This window comes from Hetaerina americana, unplaced genomic scaffold (genome assembly GCF_022747635.1).
Source record: "Hetaerina americana unplaced genomic scaffold, ioHetAmer1.1.p SCAF_2, whole genome shotgun sequence".
NCBI classification, from domain to species: Eukaryota; Metazoa; Arthropoda; class Insecta; order Odonata; family Calopterygidae; genus Hetaerina; species Hetaerina americana.
The window spans coordinates 45,941,739-45,947,738 of NW_027286763.1; positions in this window are offsets into that span (position 1 = coordinate 45,941,739).

Sequence of the window (6,000 nt, forward strand, 5' to 3'; positions counted from 1 at the left end):
TTCGGCGATGTGTTCTCCAATCGATAGATGAGGAGATTACACTTCTCAAACTACTTAAACCTGGGATATTAATCGCCTTGTACGTTTCGCATTCTCTCTTTCGTCCTTGTAGGTATTTTGTCCTCTCATATCCAAGCCGCCTCTCATTTCTTGCACCCGCGAGAAATCCCGGCACGTTCATTCTCAATCTAGCTTTCCAGCAAATAAAGGCCACTTAACAGTGAAGTCGTCGACTGGCATTTAGGTACTACAAGTCTCCGTAATCACTCCTCATTGAGTGGTTCCATGCAGCGCAGTATATTTTTCATGTTGATTATCGGCGCGAGAGTTAAGAAAACAAGAGAAGAATTATTGCGTAGAATTTTTTCGGGCAACTTATACAAATCTCTCAATATTTTTGTTCTTTTACTCAATATTATGTATTAATACTAATCAACGAATGACGCGTTTTTATGCCTGTATCTTTTTCAGTGTTCCATATATATTTTGGTTTCTACAATCAAGTTCTAAGTAACAATTTATTGGTGTCATAGATTAGAGAACCAACGACGTTTCGTCCTCTAAATCTTCAATTAATTATGCATCTGGTGCGTCGTATTCCCATTTTCATATAGAAGTGACTTCTTGCTATCTCATCACATGCATTTTATTCCATGAAAATTATATTTAAGCGTAGGAGTGCATAAGCTTCACCTAGTCAATGAGCCAAATAGGTGGCTAGAAAAATGTTATTGAACACCTGCGGTCGTTTACATGAAACACCTTACTAAGGCAATTTCTTTTGTTAATTATGAAGGAGGTTGGTATTGGTGTTTTCATAATTTTAATTAATACAAATGCCATCTATTTCAAAAGCAGTTTTATTTTTCCATACTTTTTCCGTTCACTTACAAAACACTGATTTCGTATTTTATACTGCATGACATGTAATTTCCTTCAAAATACTTATTGTTCCTAGAGGTAGAATATTTTGTCCATACTGTTCACATAATTGATTTAAGCCCATAATTATTTCAGAACAATATTTTTCGTTTCGGATTAATACGAGTAAAGGTATATGCCGTAGAGGTTGGTGTAATTATAAACTACATATGTATAAAACAATTGAAATCATGAAGTCTAATGATTAGTTTAAGTGGAAGTTAAAGTTTATTTCTGGCTTTAGGTATATCTCTACACAAGCGAAGAGCGATGGACGGGAGAAGAAATAATTCATATTCATTGAATGTTTTCACTACAGTGGTGGCGGAAGACTAGATGTTTCATACTTTTAATGGTAAAATTAGTTCGCGCAATCCACTAAACCTATTATTGGATGCAGAGAATTTATTTTCATCAGTTTCTAATGAGACACATCATGAATCCATCATTTCTGAAAGGGTGGAAGTAATTGTTTCTGTGCATGAACAGTTACCATATTGGCCTATTTTGCTGTGACATTGCTCGGCCATTAACTTCATCACTTTATTTCAAATTCAAGTTTATGCACCAATAATAACTTATCAAAAATGTTTTAATTAGGCGTGTGTTCAGTTTTATTAACTCGTGTTCCTTTGAATAGGAACGATTTCCTGAGCTTTAATAGTCTCGGTTCGAACCTATTGTCCACCGCTTGCTGTTCCGATCATTTACCCCTTCCCCACAATTCCTACACTCTCTTCACCCCACAACCGGCCTGATACTACCCAATCCCTCCCCGATCCAGTGCCCTCTCTCGCCACCGGCCCTTTCACCGCGATGCAGTCTCTTAATCTTCGCCTCTTTTGCACTCCGGCCGGTGGCTCCCGGGGGATGAGGACAAGGGGGGGGGGGAATGAGGGCCGAGGATCGGAATGGTGAGGCTGTGCCCGATGAGGCCCTAGGGGGAGTTCAATGGGGAGGAGTGAGTGAAAAAGAGGGATAATGTAGTATGGGATATATATTGTTACGCCGGGGTCATAAATTGCGCTCTCTTAAAAACGTCAATTAACGTCAAGTTAAGAAAACCTCTTGCGTGTTACAATTAGCCTAAATCTCGGTGGGGAGCAAAGCCAACGTGTCTGCTTTGGGGGCCAGCGGGAAGAGGCGGGATAGGGCGGGGGTGCGGGGACGGTGGGTGTGGGTGGAGGGGGGCCGACTGGGAATAAGGTTGATTCTTCGCCTGCGGACGCAGCGGAGGTGAGTCGGCCGCTCCGCCGCCGTGGCGCATGCGCCTATCGACTCGACTGCTCGTGGGGCCGTGCGTTCGGAAGGAGACCACTTCATCTGAAAGACTCTCCACACGATCCTCTCGGTGCCGTCTCTCGTAAGCGGCTCGGGGGAATCGTCGGGAGTGTGATAACATCCCCACTTCATTCCTCTTCCTTTGGAGTGCGGTCGTAACTAGGGAGTTGACCCCCCCCTTCCCCACTGCACACCCTCCCTATCCCCGACCTCTCCGATATCTCTTCTCTCTCTCTCCCTATCCCCCCCTCCTCGCCGCTTCTTCGTCCTCCTCTCGTGGGGACCGAAAAGAGAGGTAGGTGAGGATTACGATCGGCGCATGGCGTCTCCTCCGCCGTGATTTCGGGCTCACGCTTTCAGCACTTGATCGGAGTCGTAACGAAGTTGCGTGGAGGACGGCGTGTAAGCGGTTACGTAATTAATTTACATTCGTATCTCGACTTAGGACTTCGTGACCCAAGCTAACCTATACAGCCGTCAAGCATGAGCATTTTCCGAATTCAAGGAATTCCTGACCATTCGAAGTTTCTATGAATTAATTTGGCCGAATCAACTTTACTAATGCTCCTATATAATTGACTTTAATTTAACTAAAGAGAGATAAAACTGCGGACCAATAAAGTTTTAAACCCAAGGTACACATTTTTAAATACGTATATTTAAATGAAGATCAAAATGCTGCGGTGTATTATGCCTATCTCATCTTGTATGTGTATTAAATTACTTGGTTTCAGACCTTAGACTCCAACTCCGTACAATTTCAGGTAGAATTTTCACATCCATTTGTGTATATATTATGCCAAAGCCTGCCTTATCCGGTCGTCCACCAATAATAATAATAATAAGCTAAATTGTTGACAGGACCTCTTTTGAAGTACAATTTACGCAAAATTCAGTCCTTCATCGTTCGTTTAATGTACGTAGATATGCTCGTATGCGTTTAAATAATTCTACCTTATAGTCATTTTGACGCCGAGTGTCAGCCTGGGTTTCACATTCTTTGAATCCCAAACTAACAGTACTTCCCGTGATCTCACCAATCCTATTCCATCCCCAATATCAGCTACTGGGAAGGCAATTTTGGCGGTGAGAAAGTGTATCGCTTGTAGATTAGGAAATACTTGGTTCAAGTAGAGTTCCCGTACGGAATAATTTTCAGCAGTTTATATTGCTTTTCTGGGATATTCCATACTGCTCTCTTTCCCAGCTAGTATCTTCAGTTGTTCATTTCCGTATCTCTCTTAAGATCTTCAACTCGTGGTATTCCTCTGTAGTTCTTTCAGTTTTCATTTGATATTTGACACTTTAAAAGTTGTTTTACCTAATAGAATGATAGATAAGTTCACTTTCAATCAATAGTGTTCCCAGTAATTTTTCCCCTCCATTGCTGTTCTTAGCCCAGGACACTTCTTCCTTGGTGATTCAATCTCTATATTCAATCTTCATCGTTCTTCTGTAACACCATACCACTGTTGTCTCCAATTTGCTGCTTATTTTTTTATTTATAGTTCTTGTGATAAATCTCTTTGAGTGAAGTTTGACCTGCGACAATGCTGGCGTTACGGCTGTTAACAAACCTTCAGGAAAATGGCACTTGGAGCGTTAGGGAAATAATACTAGGCTTTGTTACATCGCGGCTGACATATACGGTAAATAACGCAAGCATTATTCGTTACCTACCTAGCATTGGTACTAAACTTTTAAAAGATATGGAATATCGATTAATTTTCACATGTTTTTGATAGTTATTAAGCTGTTAGGGCAAAGTCCTAAAGCAGGGGAAATAGCCTGAATGCCATCTAATGTAAGTTATATTGACAAAATATTAATAAATATTATTTTTTAAAGAGGAGAAAACTATTTGGCTATTTGATTGTCCCAAGAAAATACATTCTAGAAAATTATACTCATGTACTTTTTTCTCAGTATTATAGTTTCTTATTTTCGATTATACTGTTGTAAAATTATGAACATTCCTGCATGTTACCTGCTCTGGCGTTTCCTCTCAGAGTGCTGAGTCAATTATAATGTGGTACATAGGTTAATTTAAAATATTTAAGTTAATTAACTACAACTATATATGAGAACAGGTCTTGATAAAATCTCAAGCATCAGGATCGTTCTAATGATTGACTGCGGAAGGACATTTATGGTCTTGTGAATTTCCACTTCAATTGTTAGTATTTCAGAGAGAGCGTTTGCATGTGAACGAAGTGTGCAGGTTGTTGATCGCTGTCATGTGTGACTCAAGTTTCACAGCATCGCTGGCCTCGAACCCATTCCTTGCCTTCCTGGTGCCCACGTCCTCTCTCCTGATATCACCCCCCCCCTCAGATGACCCAACATGGCTCCGGCGACCCCCAGCGACCTCCATACTCGTAAGTCGACTGTCTGTGGACTCAAGCCGAGAAATATGGCGCGAGGAGGCGTCGGTTATCAATCCAGAGCTTTTTCAAATGTGTCGCTGCCGCTATCTGCTCGGATGCCAGGGTCACCATCTCCATTCAACCGAGGTCCCTTCTATTTCTCTTCCCCTGCAAACTCCCCCGCCCCTTCTCCTCCTCGCTTCACACACGGAAACCTCCCCTCTCCCTCAACCGTCCTCTCCCCTCCGTCGCACCCCTCAAACGCCCCCTCCCCCCTTCCCGCAGTGCGTAACCTCGGTTCCACCCAGTTGGTTCCCCCTGCATCCCCTACCCAGTTGCCCATACCCCTTTTACATTTTTCGAACCGCTCTGTATCTGCTAGAAAGATAAAAAACTAATCCCATCCAGTTTGATTTGTTAGTGCTAGATAAGAGTTTTTATTTGGATCCCTCCCTCCATTCGGCAGTGAGGTCGGTAACATCCTATTAAGAGAATTCCTACGTTGTTTTTCAAAGCACGCCGCACTGAATTTGCTATCTATACTTCTGATTGCATCCCTTCAGTTCTTTTATACCCTGAACGACAAGGTGTACTATATCAGTAAGGTCATAGTAGGACCACAGATATGTTCTGTCTTTAATTACCTAGTTACTTATAGATACTTAATAATAACTTTCAGAGGAAGGGACGTAAAAATTCTAGTTACCCGGTAAATTTAATTGTTTAATGTTTGGATGAAATTTTGTCGAAATTAGAAGTAAATACATTAATGAATTTATTTGGTTAAATTGCTATAGGACTAATCCAACTTAGACGCATGTATATCGAATAAGGGATGTTAATAGCAGGCAAATGATCTAGCAAGAGTTAAATGTGTGTATATACTATATATATTATATATACACACACACACACTCCAAATAGCACAGGCCATTGGGCTTAGTGTTGGGTGCACCCTGCCATCTGAAGATACTATTACCTTTCTAACCGACCAACACTAAGCCCTATGGGCTGTGCTGTACGAAGTGTATGTGTTTATACTATATAAATATATATAAATATATATATATATATATATATATATATATATATATATGCACGTGGCGTTTTCTCGTAAAGAGCTGACTCAAGTATATAAATTCATTTAAAATAGTTAAGTTAATTCACTGCAACTTTATATTAAAACTGCTCTCGATAATATCTCAGGCATCAATATGATAAACATATATATACGTATATATATATATATATATATATATATATATATATATATATATATATACACGTGTGTGTATATATACGAGTATTCGTATATATATAGTATAAACACATACACTCCGAATGGCACAGGCCATTGGGCTTAGTGCTGGGTGAACTCTGCCAACTGAAAATACTATCACCTTTCAAACTGACCCTCGGGTTGATAAATGTA